Source organism: Melanerpes formicivorus, unplaced genomic scaffold (assembly GCF_026170545.1).
Source record: "Melanerpes formicivorus ecotype bairdi unplaced genomic scaffold, bMelFor1.0.p_v2 SCAF_3, whole genome shotgun sequence".
NCBI lineage: Eukaryota > Metazoa > Chordata > Aves > Piciformes > Picidae > Melanerpes > Melanerpes formicivorus.
In genome coordinates, this window is record NW_027142355.1 from 42531025 (window position 1) to 42553052 (window position 22028).

At 46.5% G+C, this 22028-nt stretch overlaps 1 protein-coding gene across 3 annotated transcripts in view; it reads left to right on the plus strand.

Annotated features, from left to right (window-relative positions):
- Positions 1–1294: 1294 nt before the first annotated feature.
- Positions 1295–22028, plus strand: part of PACSIN2 (protein kinase C and casein kinase substrate in neurons 2) — a 57250-nt gene continuing 36516 nt past the window's right edge. For all 3 annotated transcript variants that reach the window (XM_068170840.1, XM_068170842.1, XM_068170846.1), the window contains exon 1: positions 1295–1455. The gene's annotated coding sequence lies outside the window, so the exon portion shown is untranslated. The remainder of the gene's footprint in view (positions 1456–22028) is intronic.

A 22028-nucleotide genomic window follows, 5' to 3' on the forward strand; every position in this document is an offset into this window, starting at 1 on the left:
TAATTAAATTCCCAGTGAACTTAGGACACAGTTATTGGAAGGGTACAGGGAGACTTGGCATCTCTGCTGATTCTATGCATGCTTGCTTAAGAAACGTGGCCAAGGGGAAAATCATCTTGGGAGTGTTTTGCAGATCTACCCCGTCACCCAGAGCTCTTGCTCTCCTCACGCCAGGCTGCTCTCCGGAACGATGCTGCAGGCAGATCAGTGATGAGAAGGGCAGATGGGGAGTAAATGCTGAAACTAGCGGCAGAGATGGCAAAGGCTGACGGGACAAAGTAGGGGTAGTGTGATGGCTGCTGCTTGGAACTTGAAATAGTATCATAGTATCCATGTAAATAACCTTCTAAAACGACCAAGTCTGAAGGATAGGTAGGCAAAGGCTAAGACAACATTTCTGCCTGTAATACTATTCAGGTATCGCGTCCCACCGCGCACAGGGGTTGAACCTGATCAGCAACGTTCTGTGAAAGGCGGCTCTGTCGCCGAGCCACCTCCGTCTGCAGGCGGCTGCCCGCCAAGCCCTGCTGCCCGCCCGGCCCTGCTGCCCGCTGCCCGCCGCGGCCTCAGCTGCCAGCCAGGAGCCAGAGGGCAAGGTGTCAGAGATGCAGCAGCAGCACTGCCGCACTGTGATGTTAGAGGGCACTGCCTTGACGCGGCGGGACCCGAGGGAAGTTTTAGTCTTCAGCTCTGCCAGGCGTTAAAAAGTTCTCGTCACATTTCGGCAGCTCGGTCCAGTTCCGCTTCGGAAAGCAGAACCTCCCGGCTCTCGGTCCCGTGAGGCGGAAACGAGACGTGAGCGCGGTGTTGTTATTGGCGCACAGGGAATCCTGCCACGTTCCGCAACGCTGCTGTCAGCGGCTTCCGACCGTGGAAATTACCTATCGAACCGGACACGGCGGCTGCCCTCCAGCCATACCGGTCGGGACGACGTAGCAGACGCTGGCGCCACCGAGCGCAGCGGCCAGAGCCCCCATAAGAGGTGTCCCCCGAGCAGGGGGCTGGGCCCGCAGGGCCGGCACAGAGGCGCTCTGGGTGCTGGCGGCCTCCCACAGCCGCTGAGGGAACTCGCGCAGCCAGCGGGACGCACAAACCACCTGCCCCCAGCCCTGCCGCCCGGCAGGTACCTTTGACCCCGCCACCCCTCCACTAGGAAGCAACGTTGATTGGCAGTCGCGGAAAGCCAATAGGCGGCGGGGCGGGAGCCTGAGCTTCGCTCTCGCCCAATGAGAAGGCGGGTGAGACGTCCGCCAATCGTAGGGGCGGGGGAGGCGGGCGGAGGCAGGCGGAGGCAGGCGGGCGGTGGGGGGGTGCCAGTCGGTGCGGTGGAGCGTGGAGCGCCCGGGGTTTTCTGGTGTTTCTTCGCTGCCTCACTGACTTGTCAGCCCCCTTCCTATCTCCCTTCCTCCTTCGCCGCTGGCAGGTGCAGGAGACCGGCAGTTCCCGGCACTTCAGGTGAGGGTTGCGCCGTCGTCTTGGGCCCTACCCTCGCAGGGAGGCTTGAGGCGGAGGCCAGGGTTCAGATCCCCGTCGGAGTCTTTCGGCCGGGGTTGCGCGGCGCGGGGAGCGGCGCGGGGAGCGGCGCGGTCCCAGCGGCGGGCGCAGCGGCGGCGTTTCGTTGAGCCGTTGCGCCGGGGCTGACGGCGCTAACCGTTTCTTCTGGTGGGGTCAGGCCGCTCGGGGAGGGGCAGACCGAGTAACGCGTCGTGAAGGCCCCGGTGGGTGCCGGTGGGGGCTCGGCGCCCCTGCGGTGAGGCGGGGGCCGGAGCGGTAGTGCGGAGGCGGCGCGGAGGGGCAGCGGGCGCGGGGAGGCTGAGGAAGCGAGGGGTGGGCGATGAACCCCGCGGGCGGTGGTAGGGCTTCCTCCCGCAGGGCGCGGGGAAGGTGAAGGTCTCCTTGCGCGGCGCCCGGCGGGGAAGGGCTGGGCTGGGGCTGGCCGGGGATGACGACACTGGCTGTGGTTCCTGCAGGAGGGAATAGCTCCCTGCTCAGGAAAGTTTAGTGACCCGCTCGGCGGTGGTGATGGTGGTGACGGTGTTTGTGTTTGGCAGGGCAGAGGTGGAAAAGAGGAGGGAAATCTAAAAACTGAGCGATTGGGTTTTCGCCTCCGTGCTCTGAAATCCCGGTGCTGTGATTGGGTGGGGGGAGAGTGAGATTTCAGAAGCATCACAGCCTCATGAGCTGGGGTGATTGCCCATCTGAGTCTGGTTTCTGAGCCGTGCCATTGCCGCCTTCTCTCTTTCCCTTTTTTGACTTGCGGAAAGAATCTCCTCCCAAACTGAAACGTTTGTGTCAGAGACAGAAATCGCTTTATATGCATCGAAGCTCTCTGGTTCGAGGAGGAGCGGGTATCGACAGTGTCTGCAGCTTGCTATGTCCATCTTTACCAGCTGTTTGGCTGGTTCTTACTGGAATGACTTTGCAGCTGACAGACTCAGTCATCTGAGCCTTCATCCTTTTGCCCTGGCAGTAAGGGTTCAGAAAGGAAGGTGTGAGTGGCACATGCTCTCCTTTCTGAACAGAATATTTGAAAATGGGCTGTTTAAACCCCAGCTGTAAGCTTGGCAGTTTGAACGTTCGGTTTCCCTGCTAGCCATTCTTGTTTAAAACTGTGGATTACTTGGGGTAATTTTAAACACGTACATCGCTGCTCACGTTCCTTGTGCTTCTTTCAGTAACTTTGTGACCCACACTGGGGCAGGAGATGAGCTTTCAGAAGTGCTGGGCAGTTTTGTTTTCTTCTGTAGCACTTTACAACCTGATATCAGACTGCTTGAAAGGTCACCATGAGTCTTTCCTCTTGCTGCAAGGTTGGTTTGTTGTTCTGGGGGTTTTCTCGTCCCTCTTCCGCTAATGCGGTCTTTCGAGAACCTCCAAAGTGAAAACTAAACCTTTCCACTGCTTTGAAAAGGTAAAAGCTTGAGCAGTGAGTTGATATTATTATAGCCATTTTGAGCAACTGAGTGTTCATTCTGATCTAAAAAGCTCATCCTCGTTTACCTGTGATGAGGCCAACAGAAGAACATTGCTTTGTTTATCTCTTGGGCAGGCTTGCCCAGGGAACCTCTTTAGGGGTGAGAGCTGAGTGAGGCATCTTGCAAACTGCTTTTTGGATGGGTAAAACTTCTCAACTGTCTTTTTACCTATGAAGGTTAGTAGCACCAAGGGCAAATATGTTTGGTCTTTCATACTTGTACCCATCTGAGATGATGTTTTGTCAACCTTGAAATTTGCCTTTGAAGATAGTAGAGTTACATTCTGCCAGATACGACTGAATCGTCTCAAACAGTGTGAGCTGTGTGTGAGCACGCTGGTCACAGCCTCATTCTACGAGCAGCATCACTTTAGACATCTCTGATCATAGCAGGAGAAGAATGCAGGTGCCACCTAATCCTCTGTAATGTTAACCTTGATGGCGTGGCTGTTTGGTCTTTAAGTGCTCCCAGCTGCCCCTTGGTGCATAGTTTACCATTCTAAAGTTGGTTTCTTTGGCTCAGCCAGTGGTGTGCAGTGCCATGCTACAATAAATGTTAAAAACTGCCCTGGGGCTTTAAACCCCACGCAACACATAGGGTAACAATGTCAGTGTTAAAAGGAAGATGCGTAGCACAATTGTAGTGAGCCTTAAAGGAGACTTGATAGGGTGCTTGGTGCCATGGGTTAGTTGATTAGGTGGTGTTGGATGATAGGTTGGACACAATGATCTTGAAGGTCTCTTCCAACCTGGTTTATTACTATTCTGTTATTCTATTCTAATTTAAATAGTTTATTAACGGTTGATAGGCAAAACTGGTTTGGAATGATTATTGTAACAATTATTTTTAACTGAATGTGGGTTGTTTTGTTGGTTGTTCTCCCCACCCCACTCCCCATTTTGTGAAGTTTGCTGTCAGTTCTGTGCTTCCCTGATTGTGGTTAGAATGAGTCTAAAAGTTACTGTGATTTGAGTTGGTAGCCTAGAAGTGCAGGGTAAGAGACTTTGTGCTTGCCACAGGATAAAATGCTTAGTGGCACTGCTTGTAAAGAATTCCCTGTGCTTATATGAATCTGTGTGGGGAACACAAGTTATCCAAACTATATCTCTCTGCTTCTGAGACGATGCACAGGCTCCTCAAGGTGGGAAGATAAGGTCCTGGAAAGAGTTGAATCATCTCAGGAGAGCAGTAGATGCAGATTGAGGAGGGGTGTTTTATTGCAAGATTTGTTTAACCGTGCATGTCAACTAGTACACTGGAGTAGTGCTTTGGTGGTTCTTGGGATCCCTGGTTGCTAGAAGAAATTCTAAGATTTAAGGACTTATTTCTGAAGAACTGGAATTGAGTCTCTAATGCTTGAATTTAATCTGAGAGCTGAACAACTTTCTTGTACCATATGATTTTGTTGAAATGCTATCTTAATCCATAAAACCAAGAAGTAGCAATGTTCCTTTCAACTAAAACTAGCTACTGATTTTTGGCTTGACTTAATGTAGCAATTAGTTGTTCTCAGGATGTGGAAAGGAAGAAAGCAGGAAATAACAGTGATGTAACCGTGCTGAGATAAACCAAGCTAAGCATTCAGAGTCTGGGTTTGCATAGAACAGTGTCCTTAATGTGAATGTTACCTGGCTAGTTGGTCTGCTGGGGTTGGGAAGAATAACCTGAAGTCAGTAGTAAAAAGGGAGTTATCCTGGGGTTGGTTCCTAGTCTGCAGTCATAGTTGAATGTGTCATGAGGCTGGAAGGTCATTCCTTTGTGTGCTGTCCTGCAGTGTAACTTGCTTGGAGCATGGGAACGGTAGCCTTGGAAAAAAACTTTCCTTCTGCTGTGATGTGTACTTCTTGGAGTGAGAGATTCCTTTTGAGCCACTGTGAACTGTTGTGATTGATAGTCCTGTGGATCTTGGTGGACAGGATGTGTCAATATTTGAGAAGGGATCCAGCCCTAATTAGTCAATAGGGCTAGAGCTAGCGTGAGTATTGTAACACTGCACAGTAATGAGCTCTGAAGCAAAAATAAACCATCTCTGAGGCTTTGGGTGATCTGGTTTGGTTCAGCTGTTCAGAGCATGCCAGCATTTAAAAACTGTTCTGGTTTACACAACATGTTGTAAATATTTTGGGTTGGAAATCTGTTTGGTTTGGGGCCAGTACAAGTTACTAACCCTCTTTGTTGGTGTAGGACTCTGCTCTAAGAATTCATCCCAAGGCATCTGCAGACCAAAAATCGGCAGCAAGCTTCTTTACCTTTTACAACATACTTTAGACCGGTGAATAACAAACCAGACTACAGTGTAACAGCAAAAGTGGGGAAGATAAGAACAGCCTGTTAAATCCTACTGCTAAATGCTTGTTTCCAATGGTTTTGCTGAAACCAGGAGGGCTGGGGTTAGGCACTCTTTTGCCATACCTTTATAGGAGTGACATAGTAGATGCTCTGAGAACGGGTGCCACGCGGCCTTAAGGGATGCTGTGAACTCAGAAGAGTTCACAAGTATGTGTTGTAAATATCCTTTTCCTGCTTGTTGAGGCTAATGTATCGCAGAATCATGATGTACTTGCTTTTGATTACAGAGTAGTGGGTTGTGGACAGATTCTAAACCAGGTGACTGTTTTGTCCTTGTGATCTTCATCGCGACGTGCTTTTTGCAGAGGTGCGACCTCTTGTCTCGTTACTATTGTCCCTGTGTGTGAGCAGCACAAATAGGACTCAGGAATCTGACTTCTATGTATGATAAGAAGTTAATCTCCCCCCACATATCAGGCTGACACGTTTCCAGCTGTAATAACAAAAGGTGTGTGTGGACTATGCTCTGAAAGGACAGGCAGAGTTCTGCCTGGCATCTGGAACCCTGCTGTCTGAGTAGAGCCGAGGGTTATGGGTTCCAAACCCAACTTGCACAGAACTTCTTACTTAACATACTGATGGTAGGTGAATATTGAAACCAGAATTTTAATGCTCTCTACAGCAGATGTACAACCATACTTCACTGCTCTTTTGAGCTTGTGTGTTTGTTGTTGAAATTCAGAGGTAATAGGCCAAATGAAAGGTGCAGGGTGAATATGCTCCATGTGCCTTTCTTGAAATGGGTGATGTGAAGTACAGATATTAATGGATTACCTGCCATGAGTCACAGGACACATAGGACATCTTTGTAGTTTGCCCTATGCCTATGATCCTCTCTCTTAATAGAGATTTTCTTAGCAAAATAACAGGTAAGTGGATCCCTTCTGAGTGGAGCAATGCTGCTTTCTTGTCAGGAGAAATGGTAAGTCTAGATCTGTTAAAGCAGCTCCGTATATTTAATGGAACCACATGTGTACAACGTAAACCTGTGGGCAGGCTTACTTCCACAGTTCTTGAATAACATTTTTAGAAGCATCTTTTCCAAAGCCTTCTGGTTCTTGCTGTCCTATAATAGAGATTAAAGCTCCAAAACCTTTTTTCTTCACCATTTACCTAAAATAGAATAATAGAATAGAATAAACCAGGTTGGAAGAGCCCTTCAAGATCATCGTGTCCAACCCATCAACCAATCCAACCCACCTAAACAAGTAACCCATGGCACCAAGCACCCCAGCAAGTCTCCTCCTGAACACCTCCAATGATCTAACCAATCTAAGTAATCAGATGTCCATAAAATTGAAGGAACCCTTTTACAGTTTGGTTTAAGCTCTAGGGTGAATGTAATTGAAGGAAATTGTTCCCTAGTTCTTGCTGGGTTAAGGTGGTAGTTGTGTTCCAAAATGTGAGCATTCTGTTTCACGTGTGAGAACTGAAACTGGGTAACCTATTTCCTTTAAACAACTTTGCTTTCATTTTTGTGTGTTAGGAGAGAACTTCAAGTAGAGAGCACTGGCAGTGTTGTCATTCAAACAGAGTGAGATGTAAATAGAGTGTTTAGCTCTTCTGGCTTTGAGCAGTTACATTTCTTAGGAACTCTTATGCCCACAACCCAGACTATTTCCCTCTCACTGATTATTTGTATTGGTCCACTGTTACGGTAGGCTATTAGTGTTTTCTTTGGGTTACACCAACTTGAGTGTCTTTCACTGCTGATCTCCTTTCTACTTGCAGTTACTTTGCCACAAGGAACTTAGGCCTGAGAGTCATTGTGGCTTTAAGCTGAACTTTGTCTTTTTTGAAAGCTGGTTCCTTTGAAAGTAGGAGCAACCACCTAAAATATGATCAGCCTGTGATTCATAGTGACACTTCCCACAGCTAAATTTCCTTCTGTCATGATTGAACAGAATCCTAAATGGAAAGAGAAGTGAAACAAGTTTTGTAATATTCCTGTATCAGGGATGGCCTGTAGTGGGTATACCCTGTCTGAATGCCAGGTGCCCACCAAAGCTGCTTGTTGCTCCCTTCCTTGACTGGACAGGGGAGAGAAATTAGAGCAAAAGGGTTGTGGGTCACGACAGAGGCAGGAAGATCACTCACTAATTATTGTCACCAGCAAAACAGACTTAGCTCAGGAAAATTAATTTATTACCAATCAAATCAGAGTAGGGTAATGAGGAATAAATCCAAACCCTGCAACATGTTCTGCTGAACCCTCCTCTGTTCAGAGAATGATTTTTCTCTCTTCTCCCCCTGAGCAGCGCAGAGGGATGTGCAGTGGGAGTTGTGCAATGGGAGCTGCAGTCAGTTGTCTCTGCTATTCCTTCCTCCTGCTCTGGCATAGGGTCCCTCCCAAGGGAGACTATCCTCCACAAACTTCAACATAATCCTTTCCTGGACTGCAGTTCTTCTTGAACTGCTCCAGCAAAGAGCCTTTGCACAGGGTGCACTCCATAAACAGACTGCTCCAGGGTGGATCTCCCATGGGAGCCATGAGGGACCAGTACACTTACTTACAAATTTAGAATGAGCTGCCTAATCTTCTCTTTCTTCCTTGGCTCATTTCTTGCCATTCTGGGTATGTCCTCAGGAGCATGTTTTTGCAATGGGTTTAATGAGTGGGCACTTCTAAATCTGTGGGTCATGCATTTGACTTTCTGTAAACCTCTAAAGAGATGATCTTTTGTATAAACACATTTGAGTTCCTGCTGCCTGTAAAATGTTACAGCATTTTGATTGTCCAATTGCTACTAGTTCACAGTACAAATACAGAAGAATGAGTAATGTATTTTAATCCAGGAAGGAGCCATTTGCAATAATCTGAAAAATACAAGTCATAGGATTTCTGTGAATGAGTCTGCTGGAATGATCAAGTGGCATGCTTTAACTTTAGCTGGCAACTAAGCTCCAGGTCGCTGCTTGCTTGTGTCCCCCTGCCCCGGTGGGATGAGGGAGAGAATAGAAAGGATGAAAGTGAGAAAACTCTTGGACTGAGATAAAGGCAGTTTAGTAGAACACAAAAGCTGCATGCACAAGCAAAGCAAAATGGCATTAATCTGCTGCTCCCCATCAACAGGAAGGTGTTCAGCTGTCCCTAGGAAGGCAGGGTTCTTAATGGTTACGTGGAAAGACAAAACACCATCACTCCAAGTGTCCTCTTGCTTTCTCCTCCCCAGATTTACATGCTGGACATCACTTTGTATGGTATGAAATACTTTTGCTCACTTGGGATCAACTGTCCCAGCTGTGTCCCCTCTGAATGACTTTGGCTCTCCCAGCCTGCTCATTGGTGGGGTGGGGTGAGAAGCAGAAGAGGCTTTGCCTCTGTGCAAGCACTGCTCAGCAGTAACTCAAAGTGTTATCCAGACTTCTCCAGTACAAATCAAAAATACAATGTCATACTGCTGCTGTGAAGAAACTTAACTCTGTCATGGATTGAGCTGAACCTGCTGCCATTATTCATGCCATGCAGCAGTCATGCCAGCTTCAAAAAGTGAAAAGGCTAACTGGAGCAAGGTATTAGGGGGCTTGAAGGTCAGATAGCAACATGGGAGGCTTCCTGTTCCAGTTGGTGGTTCTGGGGTGAGGGCTGCTTTCCTGCAGGCATGGCAGCAGAATGGTTGGGAGTTGGGTAGCTGCTGGGTTTGGCTTTCTGTTTTATGCTGTTTGTTTTTTCCCCCCTGTATGTCACTGTGCTGCTTCTGCAGATAGGCTAAGCTAAGGTAATCATACATTTTAATATTAGATTATTAGCTAAGGTAATTATTCATTGTGATTATGGTACCTCATGTTGTATTAAACTCTCCTCTCTTTATCTCAACCCTGAGTTTTGTGTTACTTCCCCCTCACTTGTGTGTTGGGAAAGCAGGGAGTTTAGCCCTTGTGCTAAGCCATTACAAACTCTGAAGTCAAACTCAGCACACACAGCAAGAAAGAAAAGTTTCCTTTTGTAAAGACTGGCTGTGGAGTGCACTACAACCATGCCGGTGTCCCATGTGGTTCATGAGTCCTGCTGTCTGAAACAGGGTGCTCTGTCTGGTGTGTAGTCAGATGAAATACCCCTCTGGCTGCCTGTCTCAGAACACTGTTTATATTCTGCAGTTCATTGAACACATTCAGCTTAGTACTGCCTTCTGTTTCAGAATCTTCAAAATTAAAGCTTAAAATATCTGAACAGCTTTATGAGATCAGAAAATTAAACTTTCTCTCTTGGCAGAGGCAGTGTGAATGCTAGCCTAGTGTCTGCAGCTTGTGCTCATTTTGACAGACAGCCAAAGAGCACTGGGTGATCTGTTACTGTTTCCTCAGGCCTTTAAAACACAACCCAACAACCTGGCTGTGCAGGGGCTCAGTCCTGATTCCTGCTACTCTTGAGGTCAGCAGTAACAGTGGTAACTAGCTGAGCAGTGGCTTGCTGGACACATCCAGCCTTAACATTTCTTGACTCCCTGTTTTGAAATCTGAAAATAAATATCAGATTGAACTTGTATCATTCTGTGTCTGAATCCAAGTAGTTTCTGATAAGTCAAATGCTGTGTTAAAGCTTAATGCCCTCAGGGTAGTCGGCATCACTTGGGATGGTGACCTCATGAAAAGAGGATGCTGTTAAGATGTTGGTGGTACTGATTGTGCTTTCTGCCTTGTAGCCATTGTCATCAACTTGTTATGCTGAGGTGGAATTGCCTATGTGATACCAGCTTTTATTTACTCTCCTGGATCATCCTCCTCATTCAGAACTTTAAAAGAGTTTGTGATTTGCAGCCTCCTGAATGATAAAATTCTTCAATAAAACCTAACGCGGACTTGCTGGCTTCCACTCCTAAGCCCTTCTGATTCCTGATTTGAGGGCTATTCATCATATCACCCAGGTAAATTATTTGCCAGGATTCATAGATCTTCTGCCTTTCTTTCTACATTAAAATGTTGATGCCTTATGAATGATAGCATTCTTGCTAAGGTTGCATCACAGTATCACCAAGGTTGGAAGAGACCTCGAGGATCATCGAGTCCAACCTGTCAGCACAGACCTCAGGACTAGACCATGGCACCAAGTGCCACATCCAATCCCCTCTTGAACACCTCCAGGGATGGGGACTCCACCACCTCCCTGGGCAGCACATTCCAATGACCAATGACTCTCTCAGTGAAGAACTTTCTCCTCACCTCCAGTCTAAACCTTCCCTGGCACAGCTTGAGACTGTGTCCTCTTGTTCTGGTGCTGGTTGCCTGGGAGAAGAGGCATGGACACAGTACTCAAGGTGTGGCCTAACCAATGCAGAGTCCAGGGGCACAATGACTTCCCTGCTCCTGCTGGCCACACTGTTCCTGATGCAGGCCAGGATGCCATTGGCCTTCTTGGCTGCCTGGGCACACTGCTGGCTCATGTTTAGGCAGCTGTCAATCAGCACCCCCAGGTCCCTCTCTGTTTGGCAGCTCTCAGCCACTCTGACCCCAGCCTGTGGCTCTGCATGGGGTTGCCATGGCCAAAGTGCAGCACCTGGCACTTGGACTTTTTGAATGCCATCCTGTTGGACTCTGCCCATCTGTCCAGTCGGTCGAGGTCCCTCTGCAGAGCCTTCTATCCTCCAACTGACCAACATCTGCTCCTAACCTGTTGTCATCTGCAAATTTGCTGATGATGGACTCAATGCCCTCATCCAGATCATCAGTGAAGATGTTAAAGAGGATGGGGCCCAGCACTGCTCCCTGGGGCACACCACTGGTGCCTGGCTGCCAGCTGGCTGTGGCACCATCCACCACCACTCTCTGGGCTCAGCCTCCAGCCAGTTCCTAACCCATCGCAGTGTGCTCCCATCGAAACCATGAGCTGACAGCTTGGCCAGGAGTTTGCTGTGGGGGACGGTGTCAAAGGCCTTGATGAAGTCCAGGTAGACTACATCCACAGCCTGCCCCACATCCACCAGGCAGGGACTGTCACACAGTAAAGGAACTTTAAGTATGTTGGTTGCCTTCTGCTGCACCTGTGGTGGTGTTTGTGATGACTTTCATCATGATAGGTTTGTTACCATGAACTTCCTATCTTTTTGGCTTCATGTGTAGGTAGTTCTGTAGCTACTATGTGTCAAAGTAATACTAATTTATCACATTGCCAATTTGACTCTTCAGGTCAGATTCGACTGGTCTGACGCTGGTCTGAGTCAACTCAGGTGTGTGGGTAGTCACTTCTAGCCGTGTCATCCATTGCCTTGTTGGGGTGCAGTATCCATGGAGTTTCTTGTGTTGAATGCACTGTGCCTTTTGAGTCATTGATAATATGTTAAATTTCATGCCAATCTTAACATTGAGAGAGTGAAAAGCAGAACATATGTCAGTGGGACCACAGGGCCCCGTGGTGATGTGGTGCTCTTCACACAGCAGCTTGCTGTCAGATGAGCTGACTGCTTGCTGTTACTGTGCTTTATTGGTCTCTGGTAGGTAGCTGTTAGTGACTGTGAGGCATGAGCTCCTGGAGTATGTTCCAGAATGTCTCTGCAGTGTTAGTGTGTATTGAAGTCATTAGTAATTCACAAGAGTAATACTATTGCAGGACTTTCACCACTTCTTTCTCTACAACTCAATCTTCTCTGCCTGCTTTATAACCACCTGCAAACTCTTCAGAAATGCCTAGGTTAAATCGACCCGTGTTCCCAAATGCCATCATTTGATCTTACTCATGTGCCAACCTCCTACACACAAGCAATGCAAATATCTTGAGAGCCTAAAAGATAGGGAAAAGACTTTCTGAAGAGTATCTTTTACATTGTATGGGTACTTGTTTATTCCTTTTGTTAGCATCTGATGTAATTTAGTGAATTACTAGATGTTATGCTTGTTGCCACTTCAGCTCACAGCAACAAGGCAAGTAAATTCTGAGCTAGTGACTGCTTTTGTTGCTACTAAAATGGGAACTCAGGTTCTTTCCCTCGTTCCCAGCTATTTATTCATGCTTTGCACTCAGCACTGGCTCTATTTATGTGGCTGTGCTGTGACTGGAATTGTTTTTCTGGCCCAGTAAGAAATGTTTTAATTTTGACAGAGTAATTTTCAGCTGGGTAAAGTTTAGCACCTGGCTTCCTGATTAGGTTCTGCACACAGATGTGCCAGAAGGAGTGAATTGGGCCACGGGAGAATTGGTTGGATGGCCACACTGAGAGTAACGGTCAGCAGGTCCATGTCTGCATGGAGACCGCTGAGAGGTGCCCCTCAGGGGTCAGAGCTGGCACCACTGCTGTTTCAAATCTTTCTCAGTGATACGAACAGTGGGGTGGAGGCACCCTCATCAAGTTTGGTAAAGATATCAAGCTGTGTGGTCTGGTTGACATGCTGGACGGAAGGGAGGCCATCCAGAGGGGCTTGGACAGGCGTGAGCTGTGGGCCCAAGCCAACCTCACGAGGCTCAACAGGGCCAAGTGCAAGATCTTACAGCTGGGTCAGGGCAATTCCAAGCGGCTAGAGAGCAGTCTCAAGGAGAAAGATGATAAGCATTAAGCTTTGTTTGAAACTGGCATTTTGGGTTGGTATTATGGCTGCAGTCTTTAAGATAATGTGGCAAATGTAAACTAGGTAATAAAACTGTTTCTCTTCCTCTGAAACATACTGAACAGTCAGATGCTTTGTAGCAGTTCTGAGGAGAATAGGTAATTCCAGTTTCATGAATGACAAGGTACAGATTAAATGTGCATTATCTAAGAACTCAAGGTTATTGAACAATGGATTGTGTAACCTGTCCTTTTTACCAATGCTGGCTTCTTTAGATCTGGTGACATTGAGTGCCCTACCTGGGTTTGGTTTATAGCTCTGATGCGTCAAACATACGCATGCTTTGCCTCGGTGAGCAAGCTGTTTTCTCTTTCAGTTATGGACAGTTGTACAAGTTCTTGTGGTATAAACTGAATCTCAAACTTAGCAGAAATATTAATATTCTTACTACTTCTGTGAGGACAAAAGGAAAGAAGCTCTGCTACAGGAATATGCACGTGGGGATCTTGCATTAGTTGTACCAGAGCCTACTAATACTCACTTGCAATAAAACCCTTACAGCTAGACTCGCCATCTCTCTCATGCTGTTAGTGCTCTTTTCAGGGTTATGCATATATCTGAAACACCTCTGTGTGTTCTGAAACCTTGGTAAACAAAGCTAGGCATACCTCCAAGCACATGGAAAAAATGTGTTTGAAATTACTTTGTACCCTTAAGCTTTAGCAGTAAGAACAGTTGATCTCTTCTTTAAAACAACAGTGATCTGAGCCTTAGCTTGATTGTGTGAAGGTTATTTGTAATGATGACTCTTCAGCTGCTGAGCTGCCTCTATTGAAAAGAAATGTTACTGAGATCAGAGCTATAGTATCACAGTATCATTAAGGTTGGAAGAGACCTCAAAGGTCATCGAGTCCAACCTGTCACCACAGAGCTCATGACTAGACCATAGTTACTGAAGGTATTCCTGCTGGGTTAGGGAAATTTCTGGCCTTCCCAAGAAAGCTTACAATGAATAAGAGGTTATGGTGTACTGTTTAGCACTAGTGCTGCCATTTAGCTGTGTGGGCCTAGTAGGGCTTTTGTCATTCTAAACCCTCCTGGATTTAGTATGCTCTGCTATTTGGGCAGATCAGTTCGCCTCTGATATATTTTGGGAACTGAAGGGCGAATGCCTACTCCTCCAGTAAAGCTATTGTATTTTGATGTGACGAAAACTGAACAAGAAACAAGAAGTGAAGGTTTAGGAGCTGTCTAGATGCAGGCTTAATTTTTCTGTTGCTGTTTATATCAGATGATTACATTAAGGATTTCAGCCTTCAGAACCAGGAGTTGAAAATGTCTATGCATAAGTTTCACAGATGTTCTCAGCTGAAATATTCTTCCTGACTTGACCTCTGGAGTTAGAGCATGATTATGAAAACAATTATGATGTGCTACTTGTATTTCTAAATAGTGTGTTTTGTAGATCTGATTTTGTCTCAGGCTTTCTTCATTGTTCAAGCTCTGCAGCATGTAAAACCACGATATTGTAGTGGGAAGAATGAAAGAGGGATACAGTAAAGAGTTAAATGGGAAGTTTATTACTCATTTGAGTAAGTATCTGCCTTGGTTTGCTTATTCTTGAGGAATACTTGGTCAGATAGAAATCTTTTCAGTGACACCTTTGTGGCATTTCTGTGTAATTGAAGCTTTCAACTTGCAGCTGTTTCAGCTGTTGAGCTCTTCAATGATTATTTGTTTTTTACTTTAATCCCTTGCTGCTCAACCTCTGAAGTGATGAGCTGTTGCCATGGGTTGATGATACTCAATACCATGCTGGCTTCAAAATGAAAGTGCTGCCTGGAGCAAAGTATCATGAGGCTTGGAGCTCAGATTGTAACAGGAGAGGCTTCTTGTTCTGGTTGCTGCTTTGGATTTGAGATGCTGTTCTTTTCTACTGGACTGGCTGCTGCATGCTTGGGTGGAAGGAGCTGTTTGTGTTGCTGCTATCTGCTACTGATTTTGCTTCTGCTAGGGTAATTGTATAGCATATGATCTAATAAATCATTTGCCTCAAACCAGAGGGGTTTTTTGGTGTTACTTTCCCCCCTGTCTGGGGCAGAAGGCTTGCTTGTGAGAGCAGGCATTGTTAACCCAGGACAGCCCTGTGGTGACAGGGCTTTGTAACTGCAGTCTTACGCAGACAAACGACTGATTTCAGTAACCACAAACTATTGCAGAACGCTGCCTGAGCTGTTAGTGTGAGCACTGCCCCTGTAGTGTCATGGTAGAGTTCTGTCTGTGTGTGTCACTGTCTGCTCCACCCTGCTCTTTTCCATGACTGTGAAGCAAGCATGGTGACACTGTCAGCTTGAATCCCCCATGCAGACCTCGGGGGGCAAATTCAGCACGTCAAAGGAAATACTTTGTGTAATCTTCTCATACATCCCAACTGGAGGCATGCAATCACAGATTTGTGGCAGCTGGAAAAGACCCTTCAGATGATCAAGTCCAGCCAGGAGCACAGGATCACTGACTAGTTAGTTAGTAAAATTTTGAGTCGAGGATGGGACCTTGGTAGCACCTTTTATAAGGTGGTTGAAAACTCCCAATGTGTTGAAGCATAGATTTAGGCTAATGCCACTAAACCTCTGTAGTACTGAGTGGAATTCTTTTCCAGTCCTAGGTGGCTTTACATGTGTGTGCAAACAAGCCATATGTGGTTCATGCACAAAGTACATCTCAGAACTCTGGCTTAAACTGTTCCCTTTGCAAGCTTGATTTTCATTCCAGAATGGCTTTATTGCACGAGACTGACCTTTTCTGTTCCTATTGCTTCATATAACTATGCATCATGGGGAAAAAAAGGTGGGATGCTGCTTTTGAATGAAATGACTCCAGATTTTCTGAAGTCTAATGCTACACAGTTTTTCATTTTAAATACAGTGTGCGGAGTAATTTGCAGTAAACTGTAAACTGCTCAAGAAATTTGGTCACTTTTTTCCTGAAGCTATTTGTGCCCAGGCAGCCAAGAAGGCCAATGGCATCCTGGGCTGCATCAGGAACAGTGTGGCCAGCAGGAGCAGGGAGGTCATTCTGCCCCTGTACACTGCACTGGTTAGGCCACACCTTGAGTCCTGTGTCCAGTTCTGGGCCCCTCAGTTTAGGAAGGAGGTTGAGCTGCTGGAAGGTGTCCAGAGAAGGGCAACAAAGTTGGTGAGGGGCTTGGAACACAGCCCTGTGAGGAGAGGCTGAGGGAGCTGGGGTTGCTTAGCCTGGAGAAGAGGAGACTCAGGGGTGACCTTATTGCTCTCTGCAACTACCTGAAGGGAGGTTGTAGGCAGGCAGAAGTTGGTCTCTTCTCCCAGGCAGCCAGCACCAGAACAAGAGGACACAGTCTCAGGCTGTGCCAGGGGAGGTTTAGGCTGGAGGTTAGGAGGAAGTTCTACACAGAGAGAGTGATTGCCCATTGGAATGGGCTGCCTGGGGAGGTGGTGGAGTCGCCATCACTGGAGGTGTTCAGGAGGAGACTTGCTGGGGTGCTTGGTGCCATGGGTTAGTTGATTAGGTGGTGTTGGATTGGTTGATAGGTTGGACACAGTGATCTTGAAGGTCTTGTCTGGTCTATTCTATTCATTTGGGTCTGCTTTTCTCAGCTGTTACAACTACCACACTACTAGTTTGTGAGTTTAGAGGTTAATGACAGAAGAATTTGCATTAAATGAGATCATAAAGCACAAAAGGTGTAGAATTCGATGTTTTGTAGCACTTGATTCTGTTTTGTTGTTTGGATTTGTGTGGGTTTGGGTTGCTTTAACCGTTTTATATGCTGCCTGTGTGGTGGGGAAAAGGAAAAGCTGTGTGTTGTGTTTTACTGAGACTTTGCTTCAGGACTTCTATCCACTTTAGCTCTGGACCATACGTGCTTTGAAACACCACGGGGTTTCATACCTGAATCTTGAAAGAGCTCTTAGCTGAGCTTTTTGTTACTGCTCTCCTTTCTGCCCTCTAGTTGTTGCTGAGATGCAGGTTCAAGGTTACTGTTGAACTGCTCTGTAGTCAGTGATGGCACAGACTTATTACATGACAGAACACAATAGGAATTTCAAGTGCAAGAACTGGAAGCTAATAGGGGCCTCTTGCCCTTTGAACTTCAGTCCAATTTACGTTGTAGAGTAGAAGGCTGACCTGCTTGTACTTCAGTCAAGCATTAATGAGAAAGGGCATAAAAAGCTTTGCTTTTCCTGAAAAGCAGGGGAAGGGTGTAAAAGACTATTCTTTCTGGGATTAGTTGACCAAACGGAGCATTTGTTTCATGTTAAGTGCCTTGTGTGATTGAAAAGCCAACAAAAACCCCAAAACAAGGAAGTGCCACAACACCCCCCCCAAAAAAGCCCAAACAAAACCCCCAAACAAAAAAACCCAAAACCCAAAATCAACCCCAAACCAAATCAAACCTCCACAAAACAAATAGTCCAAGAACTACCACACACACCCAAGATAAATTCTCTCTTACCCTGTCAAATTCTGGGTACAAGGGCGGCCACAAAATGAGATCTGTGATTGTAGAACTGAAGAGCACTATTTCCAGGTGGCTTACAGCAATGAGCTTAATGCCCATGAGGAGCCAGTTTGTTAAATCTCTCTAAACATTTGAAAATACATATATATTTGTAGGGAATATTTCATTCTACTAGGTCAGCACCCATGTGGTGCAGATTACTAAGTGGTAAGGAAAGGTCCTTGTTGCAGTAATTACCATTTCAGGATCAGAAAACTAACCTGGAAACCTGAGGAGTCCTGGCTAAAGTTTGCCTCAGGTTCACTGAACTGAAAGTCTGTTTAAACAGAATTCAAGAGTTTCTTTTTGCAGTGGATATGTTAATGAAGCTAAGTATTAAGCACCCTCCTCCCTCACCTTAACACAAGCAACTGGTTTAAATATTCCTCACTGTTCTTGAAGAGATGAATTAACCTTACTAAACAGGAGATACTGAAACACAGTCTTTTATTGTTTCTGAACAAATGATTGGTTATTTCACTTGGTAGAAGGAAAGATAGCCACAGCAGGGTGTGCCTGGTGTTGGTTTCTTTCTGCATTTATCAATTGCAGTGCCAGAAGTGATGCTGGAGGCTGAGCCCAGAGAGTGGTGGTGGATGGTGCCACAGCCAGCTGGTAGCCAGGCACCAGTGGTGTCCCCCAGGGATCAGTGCTGGGCCCTGTGCTCTTTAACATCTTCATTGATGATCTGGATGAGGGGATTGAGTCAGTCATCAGCAGATTTGCAGATGACAACAGGTTAGGAGCAGATGTTGGTCAGTTGGAGGGCAGAAGGGCTCTGCAGAGGGACCTCGACCAACTGGACGGATGGGCAGAGTCCAACAGGATGGCATTCAACAAATCCAAGTGCCAGGTGCTGCACTTTGGCCATGGCAACCCCATGCAGAGCTACAGGCTGGGGGCAGAGTGGCTGAGAGCTGCCAAACAGAGAGGGACCTGGGAGTGTTGATTGGCAGCTACCTAAACATGAGCCAGCAGTGTGCCCAGGTGACCAATGGCATCCTGGCCTGCATCAGGAGCAGTGTGGCCAGCAGGAGCAGGGAAGTCATTGTGCCCCTGTGCTCTGCACTGGTTAGGCCACACCTTGAGTCCTGTGTCCAGTTCTGGGCCCCTCAGTTTAGGAAGGAGATTGAGAGACTTGAAGGTGTCCAGAGAAGAGCAACAAGGCTGGGGAGAGGCCTTGAGCACAGCCCTGTGAGGAGAGGCTGAGGGAGCTGGGGTTAAGTAGAATGAGTGCATTGTGGTCTGAGAAGCTGAGTTACTTGGCGAGGTTTTACAGTCTCCATCACTTTCAAGTAAAGTCCTTCTCTATCAAGATATAAGAAGGCTTATTTTTGTTTGTGCTTTCTCTTACTTTCTCCATGGTAAGAAAACCATCACTTCCCCCCCATTTTTTTCTTTTCTTTTTAATTATTGATGTTATTTACCCCTCAAAAATGACAGATGGATTTACTAATACTTGAAGAGTTCATCTGGGTCCACTCAGGCAACTAGCATCCCCTGCCCTCATCAGCCTTCCTAGTTTCTGCCAAGCACAGTCATCTGCATCTCTTGCAGAATAACAGGAGGTAGAGTGTGCTGTTGTGTTATTAGTGCACCTATCTACAATTCCTGACAGTCTTTGGAACAAATATTTGTAGAGACAGTCTTGGGGCTGATTCAAATGAGGTCTCAGAACCAGCTCTCTCCTAAAGTACAACAGCTCTGTAAAGCAGCCTTCAGATTCAGCAAGACTAGATTGCTTCAGCTTAAGAGTTTAGGTATGCTTTTATTCAGTACATGTCAGTATTTAATTAATATTACAGCCCCATATTTCCTGAGATGGAAAAATACAGCTTTTGACACCGAACACTGACACAGCACAGCTGCTGCCCAAGTGACGCGCCTGTGAAATGTGCCCACGTGTTTCACTGAGGTATTTAAAAGCAGTGTTTTCCACCAAAGCTGTTTCTATGACTTAAAATATCTTCCTTTAATGTGAGCTACCTGTGGTATTTCCTAAAAATTACAGTGAAACTGAATCTTCAACTTTATGGCTGTACAGAACCATGAGAAACACGTGTGACTGAAAACCCTGGGTTGGGTTGAGTGCCACAGCGTGGCAGAGAATAGAATGGAATAGAATAGAATAGACCAGGTTGGAAGAGACCTTCAAGCTCATCGTGTCCAACCCACCTAAACAACTATCCCATGGCACCAAGCACCCCATCAAGTCTCCTCCCGAACACCTCCAGTGATGGTGACTCCACCATCTCCCCAGGCAGCCTTCAGTCACCTGGCATATCCTCTGTTAACCAGGACTGCTGGTGGATGATGGAGAGTGGCTTGGCAAGCTCCTCCAGCAGGTCCCTCAGCACCCTTGGGTGAATGCCATCCAGCCCCGTAGACTTGAGTGTCCAGGTGGCATAACAGGTGATTAACTGCTTCCTCCTGGGTTATGGAGTTCCTTGCAGTGTGTTAAGTCCTTTAAAAGATGTATTGCCTAGTTGAGGACACAGTGTGTATCACTTAGTATTCAGACTGTATCTTGTATTTGAAATGAGTTTTCGCTTCAAAAAAAGTGAAAGAAAATGCACAATTTGTAGCTAAGAATGTGTCTGAAAGCATGGCCCTGTTGAAACTCTGAGTAGTAACTTACTTTGATGACAAATTCATGGAGCTGTTCTACAGCAACAAGTATGAATTTGGTACCAGGTTTGAAGGGTAAAAGATGACTCCTTGCCTCTGCTTAGCAGGCCATGTAATCTCACCAGGCATTTTTATCTGACTTGTATGATGCTTAATACTGTGTGATCTAAAACTCATTGGTTGTTACAGAGAAGAGGGGATGAGGGGAGGAGAAACCAACCCAAGCAGTACTTCAGAGATTCTAGCAAAGAAATTCTGGTTTAGGGGAATTTAAGTCTTTAATAGTAGCGTGAGTATGTAATAATGAGTCTGTAGCTTGGCTGCAGCCTAGCCAGTCATGCACAAAGCTGGAGCTTTTGCTCAGCTCCAACACACTACTGGCAGCTAAAACATTTTGTAAGGAAAAATAGCAAATAGTGCATGTGATCTTTATTGGGGGAAAGACCAAACCAACAACAAAAAACCCACGCAAACAAACAAACAAACCAACCCTTTAAGAGCTCTGAAGTTAATATTCACAGATCTGCCTGAGTAAAGCTGCAGATGGCCATTGGCATGTTTCTTGGCATGAATCTCTGGCCCTCTGATAATCTTCATGGCCCTCCTCTGGAGTTGCTCCAGCAGCCTCACGTTGCTCTTACACTAGGGGCACCAGACCTGGATGTGGTATTCTGGGTGGGGTCTCAGGAGAGGAGGGGAGAGAGGCAGAATCACCTCCCTTGTCCTGCTGGTCACAAGTCTCTTGATGCTGCCCAGGACACAGTTGGACTTCCGGGCTGCAAACGCACATTACTGGCTCATGGGGAGTTTATTGCCAACTGACACTGCCAAGTCCTTCTCCTTGAGCCACTCCTTGTCCAGCCTGTATTTGTGCTTGAGATTGCCCAACCTGTGCTAGGAGTGTTGGAACTAGATGTTCCTTGAGGTCCCTTCCAAGCCAGGTAATCCTCTGATTCTACAATGTCATCTCAATACAGCTGTGTGGGTTTGTGTTTGGGGTGGGTTTTGGGGGGGCAGGGGCATTTGTGCTTTGGGAGTGGGGCACTTAGGTTTCTGGAGCAGGGTGGGGTTTGGTACTTCTGGTGGGTTGGGGGGGGGACTTTTGGGGGATTATTTGGGTTGGTTTTGGTTGGGATTTGGATTGGTTTTTTGGTTGGGTTTTTTTTTGCTTTATAAAGGAAACTTTAACTGCTTTAATGTCTTCTGAAGTGTTTTTAACTGTGGTTTGAATAGGTGGTTGGTGCTTGCATTCTTAGGCAGCGTACAGTGCTACACTGAATGGGTTTCTATTGCATGTCACACACACAAACATGGGCATGGGTGAATATAATCCAGTAGCAAGGAAGTTGTTGGGAACCAAGCAAGGGATTTACTTAATTGGCATTCAGCATAGGCTTCTGATTGCTGACTGGAGCTTGGGGAAGGGATGTGACCTAGAAGCAACCACAACGGTGGAAGCTCCTTCTCTCTGCTGTCCTTCATCTGAGCTGAAGCCAGGCAGCTCCCCCTCTCCCTGTTTCTGCTGCTGTCCCCTTTTGCCTTGGTGCCTTGTACGCACTCTTTCCTAGTTCCTCCCAGCTCTTGGCTGCTTCTCCCTCCTTTTCCTACCACCTGCAGGCCCCAGAATTGCAAGAATGCCATGTTATTCTTAGTTATGAGTGACTAGTATGAACTAGTACCTCCTCTGCTGTTGAGTGGCATTTTATGTTATATGCTCACTTAGACATGTCTAGGTGGTATTCACATAGAAAATGTGAGAACACTTGGTGCTCCCAGTCTCAGAGGAGCATGAGTAATAGGAAGTGGGTTCACCAAGCTTGTAACAGCATTTCCTAGATTAGTTTCCTTAGTGCTCAGGATGTAGGGCTCACCAGATGGATTGCTGTCAGCGTCGTGCAAGAACGTAATCTGTTCTGTGGCTCTAAACTTCAACATCCAGGCTGAATTCTCCAGGGAGCAGTGATCTGATTGCCTTTTATGGACTTTTTCTTTGGTAGTAATAGTCAGCTAGAGCCATAGTACTAGCAATTGTCTTGTTTAGAATAGAAGAGAATTAACCA